The sequence below is a fragment of the Megascapheus bottae genome, unplaced genomic scaffold (assembly GCF_031878675.1).
Source record: "Megascapheus bottae isolate mThoBot1 unplaced genomic scaffold, mThoBot2.hap1 HAP1_SCAFFOLD_58, whole genome shotgun sequence".
In the NCBI taxonomy this organism is placed as follows: domain Eukaryota; kingdom Metazoa; phylum Chordata; class Mammalia; order Rodentia; family Geomyidae; genus Megascapheus; species Megascapheus bottae.
The window spans coordinates 348,682-370,617 of NW_028327477.1; the positions used below are offsets into that span (position 1 = coordinate 348,682).

A 21,936-nucleotide genomic window follows, 5' to 3' on the forward strand; every position below is an offset into this window, starting at 1 on the left:
AGTAGACACTAGCTGGAAAATCAACTAGATAACTTGTCAGTGGGATGGGAGGGAAAACTGTGAGGGAATGAGTGCCATTGCCGCAAAAGAATGTCCTCATTACCTAAATTATGTAACTGTAGTCCCTCTGTATATCACCTTTAAAATAACAATAAAAAATTAAAAACAATCGGTATACACAATAAGCAATGGCATTTCAAAAACAAAATCAAGACTGTCCCTTCAATAATACCTTTTGACAATAAAAATAAATGCAACTGTGTAATCTGGGACAATGTGGCTAGACCTGGAAATCACTGTGTAAAATAAAGTCAGAGGGGCACAGAAAGGTAAGTGTTACTGGTCTAATTTATTTGTAAAATCTAAAAGTCTCGGGGCCTGGAGTTTGGCCTAGTGGTTAAAGTGCTTGCCTAGCATGCATGAAGACCCGGGTTCGATTCCTTGGTACCACATACATAGAAAAAAGCCGGAAGTGGTGCTGAAGCTTAAGTGGTAGAGCTCTAGCCTTGAGAAAGTCCAAGGACAGTGCTCAGGCCCTGAGCCGAAGCCCAGGACTGGCAAAAAAATCTAAAAGTCCTGACTGGTATGTAATATACATATAGTCCCATCTTCTCAGGAGGCTAAGACAGGAAAATCACTTATGCCCAGGAACTTGAACTTTAGACAGCTTAGCATGACTTTAGGAGAAAGGAGCAATGATTAAGCAGATGGACATGCTTAACCTGACTTAAATATATACGATTTTGACATTAGTACATTGATAACTAATAAGGTAGGAATCAAGAGGACAGCAGTTAAAGATGAACACAGAAAGAAAGCTGCACTTTATCTGAGCCAATAAGGCTGGGTGTGATAGTGCAGAACTGTCATCCCAACTATGGAGGATGTATAAGTAAAAGTACATGATGCAGGCACACACACACACACACACACACACACACAAACACACACAATCCTTTTTAAGAATGACAGAATGACACAACTCCAAATTTAGAGCCTGAGCAATTTACTGTATTTTTAAAAATAATGGATAGAGGGGTCACAGTTATATTTGCCAGACAGAGGGTACATCACTTCTCACACATTGATACCCCCTCTCATGTTTTTGTCCCCATTTCCCTCCCCCACCCCCTTCCAATCATCTTGTTTCTCCCCCCTTCCCTTTCCTATTTCAAATAAACAAATATATATATATATATATATATGTATATACCAGGTAACAAAGTCAGATACTGTAACAATATGAGATTACCCAGTGGTCAAAAAAGACGAAATAATATAGTACATTAAGAAAAGCAATCAAATAATATAAAGCTCCTGTTTCCATATCATGGGGAACCTTTCATTTTTCCTCATCCTATATGGCCTCATGTATCTAGGTTTTGAATTATTGTAGTCCTCTGCTAGGAGAGTCCTAGGTTTGTAATAATATTACAAATGAGGGAAATCATTGTGCTTATGTTCCTTTGGGTCTGGCTCACTTCCCTTAATATGATTTTTTCCAAGTCTTTCAATTTCTTTACAAATAGTCAATGTCTTTCTTTCTGATGACAGCATAAAATTCCATTGTGTATAAATACCACATCTTCTTGATCCACTCATCAACGGAGGGGCATCTTGGTTGGTTCCATGTCTTTGCTATAGCAAATAGTACTGCAATGAACATTATTGTGCTAGTGGCTTTAGTGTATCCTAGTTTCTGGACCATTGGGTAAATGCCAAGTAGTAGGATTGCTGGGTCATAGAAAGAGCTCTATGTTTATTCTTTTGAGGAACTGACATATTGCTTTCCAGAGTGGTTGAATGAGTTTATACTCCCACCAACAGTGTAATAGTGATTCCTCCTGGCCACATCCCCACAAGCATCTGTTGTTACTAGATTTCATGATCATGGCCATTCTAACTGGAGTGAGGTGGAATCTCAGAGTTGTTTTGAGTTGCATTTCTTTTATGACCAGAGATGTCAAGCATTTCTTCATGTGTCTATAGGCCATTCTTGTTTCTTCTTTAGAGAAGATTCACTTCAAGTCTTTGGCCCATCTTTTAATGGGATGGTTGTTTCTTTGGAGATTAGTTTGGGAGTGATTCAATTTTTTGAACTGTTGATATATTTTAGGTATGAGGCCTTTGTCAGTTGTATGGTTATTGAAGATCTTCTACCACTCTGTGTGCTTTCTGTTTAACTTGCTAGCTATGTCCTTTGCCATTCAGAAGATCTGAAGTTTAATGCAGTCCCATTTGTCTGAACTTTCTTTAATTTGTTGTGTTTATGGGTGTTTATTAAGAAATTTTTGACCTGTGCCAAGGAGACGTAGTGTATCTTCTATTCCTTCTTGTAAAGTTTTCAGTGCATCTGCTTTTACCTCGAGGTCTTTGATGCATTTGGAGTTAATCCTGGTGCAGGGTGATAAGGAAGGATGGATCCAACTTTAGTTTTCTGCAGGTGCTTGAGCAGTTCTGCCAGCACCACTTGTTGAAGAGGCTTTCTTTCTTCCATTCTATTTTTTGGCTCCCTTAATTTATTGTCTTTAAACATATGAACAAGAAAAAGATAATTTTAAGGCAGCGTCTCAGGTAACTTGATTACTCAGAAAATTAGAAAAACCAGGGCTTGGAGTTTGGCCTAATGGTTAAAGTGCTTGCCTAGCATGCACGAAGACGCAGGTTCGATTCCTCGGTACCACATACATAGATAAAAAGCCAGAAGTGGTGCTGAGGCTCTAGTGGCAGAGCTCTAGCCTTGAGAAAGTCCAAGGACAGTGCTCAGGCCCTGAATTCAAGCCCAGGACTGGCAAAAAAAAGAAAATTAGAAAAACCAGAAAATACACAGACACACATACACACACACACACACACACACACACACACACACACACACAGAGGAAATTCTTTGGCATTACTGAAAGGGTTACAGAATGAACTCAGCTCTGACTACAAAACAATTAAACTATTAGAAGTGAAATTGGTTAATAGTGGAATTTTGGATAAATAGGCACCATAGGAAAGAATATATATAAATTCTTGTTTTATTCCACCTGACTCCTCAGGCTGATGAATCTTAAACACAAGGAATCGGTTTGCAAATGCTGTCAAGGTGGTACTACCCAGTAAAAAAAGATAAATAAATAGATACTACCCTACATGTCACTAGCTAATTTCAGTGCATTACTCCAGAATCTTAGGAGTGCATGATTAGTTTTTGCCTGTTTTGTTTTATTTTGTTTTGGTCAGACACACTTGTAATATGGGCTTCTCAGGAAGCTGAGCTCTGAGAACTGAGGTTTGAAACCAGCCAGGCAAACATTTCTGTGAGACCTAGTGAAAAGCTGTAAGTGGAGGTGTGGCTCAAATGGCACGACACTAACTTTGGGGGAAAAAGCTCAGGAAGAGGTTGAGGCCCTGAATTCAAGCCCCAGTGAGTGTGTGTGTGTGTGTGTGTGTGTGTGTGTGTGTGTGTGTGTGTGCATGCGCATGTGCAAATAGCATGTAAAAAGGGAAATTAAACAATTAAACATACTGCTGGGCACCGAAGGCTCACACCTGTATTCCTAGCTACTCAGGAAGTTGAAATCTGAGGATCATGGTTCAAAGCCAACCTGGGCATGAAAGCCCTTGAGACTCTAATCTCCAATTAACCAACAAAAAACCAGAAGTGGCACTGTTGCTTAAGGGGTAGAGCACTAGCCATGAGCTGAAGAACTCAGGAACAGTGTCCTGGCCCTGAGTTCAAGCTCTACAACTGCAAAAACAAAAAAATTAAACATACTATTACAATACTTTTTAACAGAAAAAATTTAGGCTTTGTTATTAGGATACATACTACTAATTCACCCCAAATTTGGAAGAGTCAGCATTAGTCTTCATGCTGAATAACAAGATGAAAATTAAGAGACAGTCTTTTGGGAGGAAATGGTAAAATTTATAAAACTATGTATCCCTAAGTATAAATAAAGTACAATTTTATGCAGAGAGAAACAAGGGCACCATTAATATGTTTATCACCGTAAATGATAACATGATACAGAAATTATCATATGGAGATAGGAGAGAGAGTGTTTAATGAACCATGGAGAAACAGAAAATGCTCAAATATTAATAAAATAGACAAGACAAAAATTCAATCATAAAATAAAACTATTTTTTTGCCAGTCGTGGGCTTGAGCTCAGGGTCTCAACACTGTCCTTGGTCTTTTTCAAGGCTAGAGCTCTACCACTTGAGCCACAGAACCACTTTTTCTATGTATGTGGTACCAAGGAATTGAACCCGCATCTTTGTGTATGCTAGGCAAGCACTCTACAACTAGGCCAAACTCCCGGCCTCCATAAAAAAAATTAAATAAAACTATTTTTAAATCACAGCAAATCCCTTTTTCATGCCTTGGTTGCACAAGAAAAGCATTTTTCTGGTTTGAAAGTAGTTTGCAATAGGTGAGATATGAGAGAAGAAAGTAAACATCTGAGAATACAAGAATCTCTAAACATAAAACACTATGGAATTTCTGCAGCAAAATACTCAGTAGAGGAATTCATTTCAGATATGGTAGATGCATCTAGTCTTGACTAGTTGAGTCTACCGTTTTCTCTCATTAGATGCAACTACAGACCGGTCAGATTTTTCAAGAATCTGAAAAGTAAATAATGCCAGTAAATTTAGGGAAGCAGAATAGAATTCAAAGTAAAAGCACGTTAGCACAGAACCATGGTTAATCAGAGATTTGAATCATGGTGACTTCACCGCTCCCATTCTCACAGTCAATGTCATAGACATATGGAGCTCAGTTTTACCAAAACACTAGACCAGGAGTAGAAGCAGTTTCCCAATGGCACCTCAAACATTATGAAAATACAACCTGAAATACTGAATTTGGCACGAGGGTGATTTTTTTCTAAAACACTAAAGGAAGCTTTGTAGCTCTAATTTATTGAAACACCTCATATTCAAACAAAATATGAAAATCTTGGCCTCTGCCTAAGCATGGGTGGCACACACACACGCACACACACACGCATGCACAGAGGACAGCTCCAAATGCCACCAAGATGGCCTTGAAAACAGAATCAACTGTGGAACATTCCATGGAAAATAGAGTGGTAAGTTCAGCTTAAATCTAAATTAATTAATTACCTGCTTTATAGCAAACAAAGCATTCTCCATAGGATTACTGAATGTCAAAGCCTCATAACATAATAGTCAACATTGCCAGGATAAAATTTGAATTTACACAGTATTCAAAGAGCTACAGAAACATCAGTTCAGATAATGGGAAATCAAAAGATGCTAATGAGAAATTATTCTTAAAAAATGTTAAAATTGTCTGACAAGGAATTTAAAGCAACCACTATAAAAAATATTTCACCAGGCAATTACTAACACTCAGGAAACAAAAACAGGAAGTCATAAGAAATAGAAGAGAAAGAAGAATTGAATGGAAATATGAACATTACAAAGTAAAATAACTACATTCATTGGTCTTCATACCAGGATAAAGATAACAGAGGAAGAGCCTAGGATCTCGATTGCAATTTGTTAAAAAGAAAAATATTTACTCTTAAAAGGAGAAAAAATTGAAAAAATAATCAGAAACTAGGTGACAGAATACTAATTAGTGTGGTAACCTGTCAATGGAGGGGAGACAAGATTGTAGACTTAGATAAATAAGCTTAAAGAATTAAGGGCTAAGATTCAAAGGATCATAGGCTCAAGGGTTTCTCTCATTTGTTATAATCAGTAGAAACCTTGGGCTCTACTAGCAGTGATTTACAACAGAACAAAACCTAGATGCATAAGGCCATATAGTATGACGATAAATGAAAGGACCTCCAGGATATAGAAGCAAAAGCCATATAATGAGTGATTGTTGTCCTTAATGTACTATCTTATCTCTCATCTCTTTTGCTGTCCCTTGGTTATCTCATATTGTTACAGTATTTCACCTTGTTATCTGTTATATTATATGTATATACATATTTGATTATTTGAAATTGGATAGGGAAGGGGGGAAAACAAGATGACAGGTGGGGGTTAGGGGAGGGAAATGGGGACCAAAACATGAGAAAGGGAATCAATGTATGTGAAGTAATACACTCTTTCTATCTGGTGAATATAATGTAACTCTTCTATTAATTACAACAATAATATATGAAAAAAAGAAAAAGAAGATACAACAACAACAAAAAGAATTAAGGGCTAAAAGCTTGTCATTTAATAAAATAAATCAAAATATGATACAATAGACCTCCTTGGTACAGGTCGAAACTTTCTTAATAAGGACCATGAATCACAACAAATCAGAGAAAGGCTGGATAAGTGGGACTGCATTAAACTGCAGAGCTTTTGTATGGCAAAGGACATAGCTAGTAACCTAATTAGGAAGCATACAGAGTGGGAGAAGATCTTCACCAACCATACAACAGACAAAGGCCTCATATCTAAAATATATCAACAGCTCAAAAAATTGAAGCAATCCAAAACTAATCTCCAAAGAAACAACCATCCCATTAAAAGATGGGCCAAAGACTTAAAGGGAATCTTCTCTGAAGAAGAAACAAAAATGGCCTATAGACACATGAAGAAATGCTCAACATCTCTGGTCATAAAGGAAATGCAAATCAAAACAACTCTAAGATTCCACCTCACTCCAGTTAGATTCCACTCACGCCAGGATCAGGAAAACTAATAACAACAGATGCTGAAGGGGATGTGGCCAGGAGGGATCACTACTACACTGTTGGTGGGAGTGCAAACTCATTCAACCACTATGGAAAGCAGTATGGCAGTTCCTCAAAAGACTAAACATAGTGCTCCCCTATGACCCAGCAATTCCACTACTTGACATTTACCCAATCATCCAGAAACAAGGACATACTAAAGCCACTAGCACAACAATGTTCATTGCAGCACTATTTACCATAGCAACGATATGGAACCAACCTAGATGTCCCTCAGTTGATGAGTGGATCAACAAGATGTGGTATTTATACACAATGGAATTCTATGCTGCTGTCAGAAAGAATGACATCGCCCCATTTGTTAGGAAATGGAAAGACTTAGAAAAGATAATATTAAGTGAAACAATACTGAAAAGAAAATTGAAACATGTACAATGAAGGAGAAAAAAAACACACAAAATGTTTTTCAGATCAATATAAGACTTTTTCCTCAAGAGATTCTTAACACTTGTTTTGCTGTTAAAAGTTAAAATAATGACATTTTCTCCTCACGTTTTCTGGGAATATATATGGTGATGTGTGACATCACGGGAGAGGTGAAGGAATTGTGCATATGGGAAAATTTCTACATTCCATTTAAACTTGATAAAATTGCTGATACTCACTAAATTGTGATAAAGTTATAGAATTCCCCAGAGTAGCTATTCAAAAAGCTGTTGTAAACTAAAAACTCTGTGGTTATATTAAAATACTGTACTAAACAGATATTTGAAGCAACACAAAACAGAGCAAGATATGAGGGAAGAATGAAGAAACCAGAAGGAATAAAACTGAATAGAATGTACAGTGGTAAACTTTCCACATGTATAAATACATTAAATATAAATAGTTTGAGCACACCAAAGTAAAAGACACAGATTTTAAGAATGCATAATGAAACATAACACGATTATATGCTTGCTGTGTGTGAGACTTGGCTCAAATTTAATTCTTCAGGAAGCTTAAAACCAAAAGGACAGAAAATAATACCCAAGGCTCTTACTAAAGAAAATTGTAATGGTGAGGGAAAAACTTATAAGAAATAGAAATTTTATGCAACATATTAAGCGTATATCCAGCATGAAGACATAAGGTTCCAAAATGTATATGAATCTAACAATAGAACTCCAAAAATACAGGGCATATAAATATCAACAAAAATAAGCAAATTTACTATGATCAGTGGAAATTATAAAACTCTCCTGTCAATAATAGTAAAATGAATTTTTATAAAAATCAACAAATACATGATTCAGCGTAATCATTCTTATAATATTTTCTACTAGAGAAACAGAGGAACCCAGTTTGAGGTCAGCCAAATGAGTTAATCAATGAGCTGAACAAGGTAACATATATCTGTAATCCCAACTACAAGGAAGGCTACCTGGACAAAAGCATGCAATTCTAGCCAAACAATAATGAAAGTCCAAAAAAAGATTGGAGGCACCCCCAAAAAATTCACTAGCATATTTGTGTTCAGGTGCACAGAGAGCTTATACTAAAGGCAGAGCATGAACAATGACAAAGATTCCCCTGTAACACAGCCTGCACTCTGTGCACCAAGAAATAAAACTGAAATTTAAGAGTAGTACCTCAGTGAAGGTAAGAAACAACTCAGCTCACTTCTTGAGTGTATTAACTGACTATATTTTTATGAAGGTAACAATGGAATGTAATCTGGATAATCTATACTGCTATCAGAGTAGACTTCAGAAGAAGGAAAAAAGGAAGATTACTGGAAATAATGTATGACATTTCCTAAAGCTAAAGGGACCAACTCAAAAGAGATCAAATCAGTCCTAAATATGTGTCAATGGAAAACAACATCAAAATATCAAAAATGAAGTAGAGTGTAGTGGTGGTATGAAAGGTAGAAGCAGGAGCACTGGGGATATGCAGCCAAGCTAGACTAGTAGTTAGACTTTGTCTCAAAATATAAAGGCAGAGGATGTAGCTCACTGGTAGGGTATTTCCCTACCAAGTGCAAGGTCCTATATTCAATTCCCAATTCTACAAAAATCATGTAAGAAAGGGAGGGAAGGAAGAAATGAAGAAAAGGATGAAAAAAAGAAGGGAGGATGGCCTAATACAACTAAAGTTAAATGAGAAAATCCACAACTGTAGTAGGAAACATTGAAATCTTTTCTTAATTGGCAGAACAAGACTGGAAATTATACAGAAAATGTGAAAACATTGCCAATTGACTTCACCCACCTGACATTTAGAAAGCACTTTTACAGTAACTGCTGCATACACATTTCTTTTTCAGTGCTCCCCATAATAAACTCTATTGAAGGCCATAAAACACTCTTCAACAATTTTAAAATAATTAATATTATACAAAGTGTGCTCCCTTATAAGATCAAACAGGAAATCAATTATAGAATGATAGCTGAAAAATATTCAGACATGGAGATAGTTCCAAACAGTTTTACCTAGCCCAAGTGTCAAATATCAAGTCATAAGGGAAATCAGGAAATACATAATTGGAATGAAAATGAAAGCATAGCAGACTCAAACGTGTGAGCTGCAGCAGTTGGAGATAAATGTGTTAAATGATTATCATAGAAAAGATCTGTGTCGATTATTAATTTATTCCACTTTTCCTCCACATTTACCCATCAGTATGTGTTCTGCAGTAATGGAAATATTTCTTTGAAGCACCTTCTCTTTCAGGAAATCAATGAGATAAGCTTCTAGTGGAGGTCATGAGATAGACTTTCAGGAGGCAAGGACTCTCCTGATGGTTTAGCATATACACAGGAGAAGGCAAAAGAATGGGTAAGGGACATGTGAATGCGGGGAATCCATGGAACTCTGACCCAGCTGCAGGCCCAGAATATGCGAACATTCATCAACTATGCAGCTTCTTGTAATAACATTTCTACTGTGGGTGTGTGTATGTGTGTGTGTGTGTGTGTGAGAGAGAGAGAGAGAGAGAGAGAGAGAGAGAGAGAGAGAGAGAGAGAGAGAGAGAGAGAGAGAGAGAGAGACAGAGACAGAGACAGAGACAGAGAGAGGGAGAGACAGGCAGACAGAGAGACAGAGACAGAGACAGAGAGGTGGAGAGCGTTCTGCGAATTGAACTCAGAGCCTGGGCACTGTCTCAGCGATTTTGAGCTCAAGGATAGTGCTCTACCACTGGAGCCACAGATCCACTTCTGGCTTTTTTTTTGGTGGCTCATTGGAAATGACTCCTAACAAATCTCCCTGCCCTGGATGGCTTCAAACCTTGATGATCTCAACCTCCTGAATTAGCCAGAATGACAGGTGTGAGCCACCAGACCCTATCTTTGCTCTCTTCTTGACACAAAATCTCCCTCTCTTTAGGTTTTCTACATCAAGATCTTATTGGTGCCAATGTCTACCGGCCTCAACCCATTCCAACATGACCTATCAGTATCCCCAATCTGTTTCTGAGGAGCTAGCTTCCTCTGAAGATCCAAAATAACTCATTTGTGCCCTGAAAATTTCCCACTTCCATGTTACATCAATGCGATGGTTGTTTATCTCCCACAAGACACCTGCACTCAAGAGGATTGCTTCCTGTTTCTCACATCCTGCTTCCCCAGTGACTGCAGATTTTCGCTTGCTTGACTACAATAGCAAGCCTCTCTGTTACCCTGGGGACTAAACTACACTTGCTGCAGCAAAGTCCAAACACTTTGCAAGCCTCTGGTTCCTTGGTGCAGTAAATGCACAGACTAACCATAAACAAGTAAGAATTATGAAAACATACATATTAAATATAAATCAAAGAAGGCAAGTGCAACATATGTAGGGTGAACATTATAAAATGTGGCTCAGAAATGTTAGAAATATTAGAATGTAGAAGAAAATATTATGTGTTAGATTGGAAGTTGAACAATTTTCTAAACATTTCCATAGAACAATGGAATGAACAAACAAATCTTAGCACATGAACAGTCACAGAACAAACTGTTTCATGGGAAAGGGGACTGAGAGAGAAAAACTAGGAGAAAACAAGGGGTGAAGGTGACACCGTTGAAAAAGAAATGTATTCATTACCTACCTAAGTAACTGTAATAACCTCTGTATAACACCTCGACAGTAAAAAGAAAAATACAAAACTGTTCCAGTGATTTAAAGTAATTCTGTTAAAAATTCCATCACATACTCACATATGACTGTACATATACTCAAAACTGGAAAGATACAGAGAGGATTACTGTTGCTCCCCTCCGGGGCAGCAACACAGGAACGGGAAGGGACACACAGGGCCAGCCTGTAGTCCCCCGGGGGCCGAGCGAGATGGTAAGTGTCCAAGACCCAGCCCTCCCCCAATCACCGGGGAAGAAAAAACCACGCTGAGTCAGAAGCAGTGTTAACCATGAAAGCGCATCAGATCTCTCTGCTGATCTCTGCTGATCTCTGATGCTCTCTGATGCTCTCCTTATTTATTGCGTCAGACAATTAGTTATATACTGTTAGGGTAGGAGAAGGTGGGCACTGGGAAGCTAGCCAATAGGAAGAGGGCCCCTGTGCTACCACTAAGGGTCTGGGTGGGCTTTCAGGTAGTGGGCAGGACAGGTGCAGGAAAGCGCGCGAGACTTGAGCTGCTGCGAGACCCGCGAAACTGCGGGGGGTTCAATCGAGTCATGTACACAGCCTTAAGAGAGGTATGCAAAAGACCAAATGCCTGGACAAAGCCCTTTAATTGCAGCTGAGCCAGAATCAGGCCTCAGAGATGGAGGCTAGGCCCCAACAATTCCCCCTTTTTTGTTTATTAGAACAAGGGGGACAAGCGCGCAAAACCCCTGTCTTAGGTCGTCCCCTTCAGGGGATCTTACCCGTCATTGAGCGCTCTGCGGCCTTCTGTCCCACAGTACAGATCACCCCCGGGCCTGTCTTAGGTTGTCCCCACTCCAGAGATCTTACCCGTCATTGGCTCTCGGGGAGACATCTACGGGGAGTCAAGGGATCCTTCCTCGTCATTGGGCTCTCCTTGGTCATAGGAGTTATTGGCATTGGTAGCAAGCCTCTGGTAATGCACCTGTACGTTCATCAATTGAGTGGATTCGTTCATCAACTGAATGGATTCTATCCTGCTTTGAATAAATTGTAACCTTATTGATAACACAGGGCCCAAAAGTTAAGAGTAAGAAGAAGAGGAGTATAGGGCCAAGGAAGGACATAGGGTAGCCATCTGTGCAGTCCGGTCCAGAGGATGTTGATGATGGGTATCTTGACTCCAAGAAGAAACAGGATCAGCACTGTAAGGTCCATCATTTATTCTGAAAAAGAAGAGAGAGAGAGATATCCTCAGGAGGCAGAGAGCCTTCTGGGTGTTCATCAATATTATTGGGGTCCCTCCATATTTGGGGACAATATTTAAGATCCCTTGTAGGGACCCAAATTGGCTTTGTTTCATCAGTGGGGAAAACACAACCAAATCCTCTTCCAGCTGTAATGAGGGGGTCAGGGCCCCTCCACTCCCCATTAAGGGGGTCCTTCCACCGGACATAGACAGTTCGATAGGGAATAGAAGTTGTCCAATGTTTCTGGAAGGGTGAGAGATGTTCCCCTTTGGCAAAATTTAAAATATTGAGAGTAAACAAAGCCATCTTTAGCTGATCATGGGGGGGGGGAGTGTATTCCCCCTTTTTTGTTTTATTAATTGAGATTTAAGGACATGGTTATATCTTTCTACTATTGCCTGTCCTCTGGGATTATGAGGGATGCCAGTAGTATGGGTAATTTGCCATTGTTTAAAGAAGTCATCAAGAGACTTGCTTACAAAACATGGACCGTTATCGGTTTTTATTTGGTCTGGCAATCCGAGAGTAGCAAAACATTGAAGAAAATGACTGATAGCATGTTTAGCTCTCTCCCCGGAATGGGCTGTAGCCCAACAGGCATGGGAAAAGGTGTCTATTGTTAAAAAAAATGTATTTAAGTTTTCCAAAAAAGGGAAAATGTGTAACATCCGTTTGCCACAGATTATTAGGCCTAAGGCCTCGAGGGTTGACACCACCCATTTGGAGCGGTGGAACCTGTAAGAAAGGGTGACATGATTTGCAGGTTCTAATAATCTTTTTTAGGTCTTTAATAGCAACTTGGGGAAATCGGTGGTGTAGTCCCCTCCAGTTGGCATGCGTGAGCCTATGGAAAGAGATAGCCTCCTGTAAAGTGTAACATTCAGGATTAGAGGCTAACTGGTCAGCGAGGGCATTGCCTTTGGTCAAAATACTTGGAAGGCTTTGATGTCCCCTCAGATGTTGAATAAACATAGGCGCAATCCTTTGTTTGAGCAAATTTCTAGCTTGAATCATCAAAGGAGTGATGGGGTTACTATCAAGTTTAATATGAGCTTCCATGAGGTTAGGTAACAAATTGACCACATACAGGCTATCTGAGAATAGGTTAAGAGGACCAGTAAACTCATATAGAGCTAAGACCACAGCATAAAGTTCCTTAAACTGCGCTGAGCCCTGTATTTCATGAGACAGGGTCACTGCAGGAGAAGAATTGCCTTTACCTGGGGGGAAAATAACAACAGAAGCCCCCTTCTTGCCTCCATCCGTGAATACGGTGGGGAAGGAGGGATCAGCTTCACCTAGAAAAAGTTTTGGAGGTCGCCACTCCAGCTGACTAAAGGTGCGCATCCATTTATGGGGACCATAATGACAATCCACTTTACCTGGAAAGCCTTCCATGGCTATTGCAAGTCTAGCATTATTTCTTTGTAGCCAAGAGAAATCATTAATCCTAAAAGGGACAATAAGAAAATGGGGTTCACTCCCAAAAAGACGAGTGGATAAGTCTCGTCCTTTGACAATGCAATCTGCCATCTGGTCAGTCATGGAGTAAACTCTAGGTGTTCCTCCGACTGACAGGTGAATCCAGTGAAGAGGTTCCCTTTCCTGGCCTAAAAGGGCAGTAAAGAGGGTCTGTCCTGATAGGACATAGAGTGTTAGGGGCATAGCAGGATCATACCTCTTTAAGGCTGCTTTATTGATAGCTAATTGAATTTTATTTAGAACCTCTTTATGATCAGCTGACAATGTTACTATGGAGGTCAGATCAAGACCCTTTAAGAGATCAAAAAGAGGTGTGAGGGTTGCAGTGGTTATGGAGATCCATGGTCTCATCCAATTAATTTCACCAAGAAGTTTTTGAAGTTGGGGCAGGGTGTAAGTATCTTGGATAGCTAATTGGGGTTTTAAAGGAGACACAACATCCAGTGTTAGGACAGATCCCAGGATTTTAAAGGGGGGTATCTTTTGGATTTTTTCTGGGGCAATCTGGAAGCCATTAACTTTTAACAGTTGGAGACATTTATTAAAAAGACAATCTAAATGCTGAGTGTCCGGGCTTCCTATAATGATATCATCCATATATACATAGAAAAGTGAGCCTGTCTCCTCGTTAAGAGGGGATAAGACTCTAGACATATAGTCCTGACATATAGGAGGATTATTGGCCATACCTTGAGGTAGAACTGTCCATTCAAAACGTAAATCAGGGCCCTTATAATTTAATGAAGGAAGGGAGAAGGCAAACTTCTCAGTATCTTCCGGGTGGAGAGGAATAGAGAAAAAACAGTCTTTGATGTCTATGACTATGAGATATTGGTCATTAGGAATGGCAGGTATCCAGGGCATCCCCCTTTGGGGGGTCCCAAAAAGTTCCATCCTCTCATTTATTTTTCTCAAATCTTGAAGTAGTCTCCACTTGCCATTAGGCTTTTTAATCACAAATACTGGGGAATTCCAAGGGCTTAAAGACTTCCTTTTTATGCTTTTCTCAACTCTATCAACAAAAGTAGACAGGTCCTCTCCTGGTCTTTGGTTGATTCCTGCTATCAGAGACTCAGAGGGACCCTCCTCCAGTTTTCTCCAGGCCGCTAGGCCCAAAGCTCTAATCTGATCCTGATAGGGAGGGGGGATGGCGGCCTGCTGGATCCCCGTTGAGTACTGATCACAGGTCCCTGCAAGCATCCCCAAAGTAATGGGGATTACAGGTTGCACGTGTTGATTCCTCTCTGCCTGTTGGTGGCATTCTTCTTTATACAGGGCACACCACTTAATGAAAAGCGGGCCTGGAAGAACTGCTTTGGCTAGAGCCATCCAATCGGCTGCAGTATATGGTTGATGAGCAAGGCCTTGGAGGATGGCTTCCGTCCAAGGAGCATTAGGGCCAACTTCTAAGACGGCTTTTTTGAGTTCCTTAAGGTCGCCAGGCTCCCAGGGATACCCAGTTGCAGGGCGGTTACCACCCGGGTCAATATTAACCAGGAATAGCTGGCAGGACTCCGGGCCAGGTTCAAATGGTGCCTCACTAGTGACACTGTCTGTTGGGGTCACGCTCTCCGGCCTTTCTGACACACTTCCACTCAAAGGCTGCAATATCTTGTGGGCCTCAGAAGCACCATGCCTGTCTGGTGAATGGAGCCCTGGCAGGCCCAGACCCTCCTGTGAGACTACTGAGGGTGGATGGAGCCCTGGCGCTGTGGGGGTTGGGAAACTACCTGAGCAGCCCAGGCCCTCCTGTGAGACTACAGAGGCCTCATGGCCTGGGTTTGATGGGGGAGGGGTAAAGGGTGGCTCCTTCTCATCTCCCTGAGGGGAACTTGGCCTTTCAGTAGACAATGAGAGATTAGCATCTCCGCAGGGAGTAAGGGAGGCATCTAGCCTCTCTTTGTTAACTGTGTCCCCAGGGGACTCAGCTCTCAGGTTGAAAAGTTGAGGAGAAAAACTAGAAACGCCTCGTGGAGGAATCTCCCCTTGATTAATCTGGGCTTTTCTGATTAGATGCTCAATTTTGTCCCAAGTATTCCAGTCTACCAAGTTGCTAGTTGGCAGCCACAGGGCGATTTTAACTAAAGTATCCCAAACTTTACATGTCTGTGTAACTAAAATCTCTAACCCTCGACTTTTAAGGAAGACCTTAAGAGAGTCGAGGGAAGGGTCATTCTTAGAAAGGTTCTTTCCCATATTTGATGGGAGTACACTTACCCGCAGTCCGATTAGCTCGTCGGCGGTGAGTTTCTCGAGCACGTGGAGCCCTCACACGGGCGGCAGTTTCCTCACACGGGGCACCAGCTGTTGCTCCTCTCTGGGGCAGCAACACAGGAACGGGGAGGGACACACAGGGCCAGCCTGTAGTCCCCCGGGAGCCGAGCGAGATGGTAAGTGTCCAAGACCCAGCCCTCCCCCAATCACCGGGGAAGAAAAAACCACGCTGAGTCAGAAGCAGTGTTAACCATGAAAGCGCATCAGATCTCTCTGCTGATCTCTGCTGATCTCTGATGCTCTCTGATGCTCTCCTTATTTATTGCGTCAGACAATTAGTTATATACTGTTAGGGTAGGAGAAGGTGGGCACTGGGAAGCTAGCCAATAGGAAGAGGGCCCCTGTGCTACCACTAAGGGTCTGGGTGGGCTTTCAGGTAGTGGGCAGGACAGGTGCAGGAAAGCGCGCGAGACTTGAGCTGCTGCGAGACCCGCGAAACTGCGGGGGGTTCAATCGAGTCACATACACAGCCTTAAGAGAGGTATGCAAAAGACCAAATGCCTGGACAAAGCCCTTTAATTGCAGCTGAGCCAGAATCAGGCCTCAGAGATGGAGGCTAGGCCCCAACAGATTACCACAGAGTGGGATTTTTTTTTTGGTCTGAGATCATGACTTGCACACGGTAGCTACTGCTTTCACGCATTGGCTAGCGCTCTACCAACCAAGCCAGGCCTCCAACCACATAGCACACAGCCTCTATACAAGAAAGACCACAGATTCATACATCTTTCCATATATATATATTAATGAAACCAATTTTAAAATCCCAGCATGAGTTTTTTTGGTGGTAGGCAAGGAGGTCAAACAGCAATTTGATTCCAAAATGAGAAACAGAACCATCACAACAGGCTATAACAGGTCAATTATTTTTTTAAAAAGGATAAAATCAGTTAATAATACTATCTGATTTTGAGACTTATTGTAAATTACCTATCAAGACAGCATTGGTAAGTCAAGAAATAAACCCCAGGCCAAAATGCATATGACAAATGTTAGAACTCCATGGAGAAATAATTCAATCTAGAGTTACAGTCATAGACTTCAACATACATACCTCTACCATTAATTAATACACCAGTAGATATAAAATCAGTAAGACTGTTGTTCTGCTGGATGTAATTGACACAGAATGCTGTATACAATAGCAGTCAAACACACATTCTTCTTACATTTAAAATGGAACAATCCCCAAGACTAACCACATTCATAACTATAAGACTAAAGCAACAAATAGACAATATTAGAAATCACATGAAATATGCTTTGAGATCGTAATGGAATTAAACAAGAATTCAATAATAGAAAGTAGTTGGAATATCCCAAGTATATGGCAATTCACCATTAAACTTCTAAATAACTCATGTTTTCAGGAGAAACCCTAAGAGAAATCTAAAGGATTTAGAACTAAACAAATACAAAAATATATGACATGTCAAAATGTGTGTAAGCAGCAAGAACAGTACTTATGGGGAAATTTATATTATTAGGTAAAAATATTTTTAAAAAGAACTAATATCAGTAAGTCAAGATTTCATGTTAAAAGATTAGAGGACAAAAATAATACAACTGTAAAGCAAGCTGAAGAAAAGCAATAATATATACTATAGGTAGAAATCAAGAAACCTGAATATTGGCACCAAAAAGGAAAGAGAGACAATATGCTATCACGAGAATAACAAACAGATTAATAGACCAAGCAGACCTGAAACACATGTATATATGTGTGGTATGTGACACACACACACACACACACACACACACACACACACACACACACACAAACATATACGAACAAAAGCACACACATGCTGATCTTTAACAAATGATGGTAGAAACATTGGATACAGAAAGACAAAAAATATTTTTTATAAATTTAGATGATAAACTTTTTTACAGAAAGTTACTCAGAATGGACCACAGCCCTAAATGTATAATAGAAAACTATAAAGATTCCAGGAGATAAATTAGGAAGAAATCTAGGTGACTTAATCTTTTAAATTTATTTTATTTGTTTTCTTACTTTAAGTAGCTGAAATGAGACATTCCAATTCAGAAAATCAGTTTACAAACATCAAGCATCCGATCAATATTACTTCTTCCATCCTTCCTCCCCCTGTCATCTCAACCCCAACCAACCCTTAGGTGACTTTTGATCTGGCCTTGAGTTTTTGGTAGGCCACCAAAACCATTATCCATGAAAAAAAAAGATAAGTCAAATTAATTAAAATTGAGCAATTCAGAGTGTGGAATGTGGCTCATGTTCAAATACTTGCCTAACAAGATCCAGGCCCTGATTCAATTTCTAATACAACTCCTGTCATCAAATTTTAAGCAATTTTACTTTACCAAAAAAAAAAACTGGGGATCTCTAATCTGCAGGATGGGGTTTGTTAAAGTTGTCAAGAATAAGGCCTACTTTAAGAGATACCAAGTGAAATTTAGAAGACGTCGAGAGGGCAAAACTGACTACTATGCTCGGAAACGCTTGGTGATCCAAGACAAAAATAAGTACAACACACCAAAATACAGGATGAGAGGTCGTGTAACCAACAGAGATACTATTTGTCAGATTGCTTACGCACGCATAGGAGACATGATCGTGTGTGCAGCATATGTGCACTAACTACCCAAGTACGGTGTGAAAGTAGGCCTCACCAATTATGTGGCTACTTATTGCACTGGCCTGCTGCTGGCCCGCAGGCTTCTCAATAGGTTTGGGATGGACAGGATCTACGAAGGCCAAGTGGAGGTGACTTGTGATGAATACAACGTGGAGAGCATTGCTGGAAAACCTGGTGCCTTCACCTGCTATTTGGATGCAGGCCTTGCCAGAACTACCCCTGGCAATAAAGTCTTTGGTGCCCTGAAGGGAGCTGTGGATGGAGGCTTGTCCCTGGCTATGATTCTGAGAGCAAGGAGTTCAATGCAGAAGTACATCGGAAGCACATCATGGATCAGAATGTTGCAGATTATATGTGTTACCTAATGGAAGAGGATGAAGATTCGTACAAGAAGCAGTTCTCCCAGTACATAAAGAACAATGTAACTCCAGACATGATGGAGGAGATGTACAAGAAGGCTCATGCTGCTATAAGAGAGAACCCAGTCTATGTGAAGAAGCCCAAGAGAGAAGTGAAGAAGAAGAGGTGGAACCATCCCAAGATGTCCCTTGCTCAGAAGAAAGATGGGGTAGCTCAGAAGAAGGCAAGCTTCCTCAGAGCTCAGGAGTGGGCTGCTGAAAGTTAAACCAAGTGATTTTCTATGAAGATTTTTTTCAAAAAGACAATAAACTTATTGACAAGCAAAAAAAAAAACTGTTACGAATTAAAAGGCAAGCTAAGACCAGGAAAACAATACCTGCAAAACACATGTGGAAATATTTTTAAAATACATTTTGTACCTATATAATTACATAAAATATTCTTAAAATTCAACAGTAAACAAAATAAATCTCCATTCTCAACATGGATGAAAGATCTGAACACCTCACCAAAGATGAAAAACAGATGGAAATGAATATAGGAAAAAAATACATCTGGCGGGGAGTTTGGCCTAGGATTAGAGTGCTTACCTAGCATGCACTCTAGTCTTGAGAAAGCCCAAGGACAGTTCTCAGGCCCTGAGTTCAAGCCCCAGGACTGTCAAATAAACAATTGAGAGCACCATATGCAGAAAAATATAAAGCCACTAGAGCACACATGTACTGCTATTGAGAATTCAGAAATGGAATAGCCACTCTGGAAAATGTTTTAAGTATTTCTCCTGAGGCGAAACATGTCTTTTATATACCACCTTGCAATTGAACTCCTAGGTATTTATCTAAGAGAAATAAAAGCATGTTCACAGAAAAACTGGTAATAAATATTACAGTGGCTTAATTCATAATCACAAAGGCAACATATAAAGTCCTTCAGCAGGCAAATACATGAAATGTGTTTCACTTTGCCATGAAAGAAAACATCCCAATCATAATTTTAAAATAGTAATAAATACACCATAGCTGAATTGCTCATGCATTGTACAAAATGATTTTTAAAAAGCCTGCCTCAAAAGATTGCATATTGTTTGATTCCAATTGTGACATTCTGAAGTCAACAGTACAAAGACAAAAATCAAGTGATTCTCAGGAGATGGGGTATAGGGATAAGATAATTGTTGTCCCAGGCAACAGAAATGTTCTATACCTTGATTTTTTATTAGTGGTGTCATGAATATACATACATTTATCAAACAAATAGGAGTTTTCACTAAAATGCTTGATTTTAATTAGGGAAATTTTAGCTGAACAAACCTATTAGTTAAATTTGTCTTCTATATAATTAATTCAAATATTTTGTCATAAAAGTTGCATTTTGTCAAAAGCTTTTCCTGCATCTGAGATTATTGATTGAGATTATCAAAAGATTTTTGTCCTTGATTCTACTTAAGTGCTGAATTATGTTCATTGATTTACATATGTTAAAGAATGCATGCATCTGTGAAAGAAAACCAATTTGATCATGGTGTTTGATCTTTACATGATAAATTCAGTTTGAATTTTACTGAGAAAATTTCATCAGTGTTCATCAAATAGGTTATTCTCTCTCCTTCTTGCTCTCCCTCTCCTTCTCGCTCTCCCTCTCCCTCTCCCTGCCCCTCTCCTTCTCCCTCTCCCTTTCTCTCTTCCTCTCCCTCTCCCCCCCTCCCTTTCCCCCTCTCTGTTGTTGTTGCATTCTTTTTTTCCATATATTTTATTGTAATTAATAGAAGGGTTACATTATATTTGCCAGATAGAAGGTACATTAATTCACATACATTGATACCCTTTCTCATGTCTTGGTCCCCATTTCCATCCCCCCACCCCCACCCCTCATCTTGTTTTCCCCCCCTTCCCTATCCAATTTCAAATAACCAAATACAAATACATCCAACATATCAGATAACAAAGTAAGATACTGTAACAATATGAGATAATCAAGGGATAGCAAAAGAGATGAGAGATAACATAGTATGTGAAGGACAACAATCACTCATTATATGACTTTTGTTTCTATATCCTAGGGGTCCTTTCATTTAGTGTCCTACTATATGGCCTTATGTATCTAGGTTTTGCTCTATTCAAATCTCTGCTAGGAGAGCCCAAGGTTTCTACTGATTATGACAAATGAGGGAAACCATTGAACCTAAGTTCCTTTGAGTCTGGCTTACTTCACTTAATATGATTTTTTTCTAAGTCTTTCCATTCCCTAACAAATGGGGTGATGTCATTCTTTCTGACAGCAGCATAGAATTCCATTGTGTACAAATACCACATCTTGTTGATCTACTCATCAACTGAGGGACATCTAGGTTGGTTCCATATCTTTGCTATGGTAAATAGTGCTACAATGAAACATCATTGTGCTAGTGTATTTAGTCTGACCTTGTTTCTGGACAATTGGGTAAATGCCTAGTAGTGGAATTGCTGGGTCATAGGAGAGCTCTATATTTAGTCATACTGCTTTCCATAGTAGTTGAACAAGTTTGCACTCCTACCAGCAGTGTAGTAGTGCTCCTTCCTGGCCACATCCCCTCCAACATCTGTTGTTATTAGTTTTCTTGATCCTGGCCATTCTAACTGGAATGAGGTAGAATCTTAGAGTTGTTTTGGTTTGTATTTCTTTTATGACCAGAGATGTTCAGCATGTCTTCATGTGTCTATAGGCCATTTTTGTTTCTTCTTCAGAGAAGACTCTCTTTAAGTCTTTGGCCCATCTTTTAATGGGATGGTTGTTTCTTTGGAGATTAGTTTTTGAGCTGTTGATATATTTTAGGTAAGAGGCCTTTATCCATTGTGTGGTCGGTGAAGATCTTCTTCCATTCTGTAGGCTTCCTAATTAATTTACTAGCTATGTCCTTTCCCTCTTTGCAGATGACATGATTCTCTATTTAAAGAATCCTATAGACTCCACTCCCAAGCTCCTTGAGCTGGTTCAAAACTTTGGAAGGTTAGCAGGGTATAAAATTAACCTTAAAAAAATCAATCGCCTTCCTCTACGCCAACAATGAGAGGAATGAGGCAACAATCAGGAAAGCAACTCCTTTTGCAATAGCTTCAAAGAAAATAAAGTACTTAGGAATTACCTTAACAAGAATGTAAATGACCTTTTTGATGAAAACTTTAAAACCCTGAAAAAGGAAATTAAAGCAGAACTAAGGAAATGGAAAAACCTCC

The 21,936-nt window shown here is 39.7% G+C and overlaps 1 long non-coding RNA gene and 1 pseudogene across 1 annotated transcript in view; one reads left to right on the top strand and one right to left on the bottom strand.

Annotated features, from left to right (window-relative positions):
* The window catches only part of LOC150039781 (uncharacterized), a 46,201-nt gene that overhangs the window by 15,604 nt on the left and 8,661 nt on the right, over positions 1 to 21,936 (bottom strand). The gene's annotated exons all lie outside the window — the stretch shown is intronic.
* LOC150039782 (large ribosomal subunit protein uL18 pseudogene) lies at positions 18,112 to 19,004 on the top strand (annotated as a pseudogene).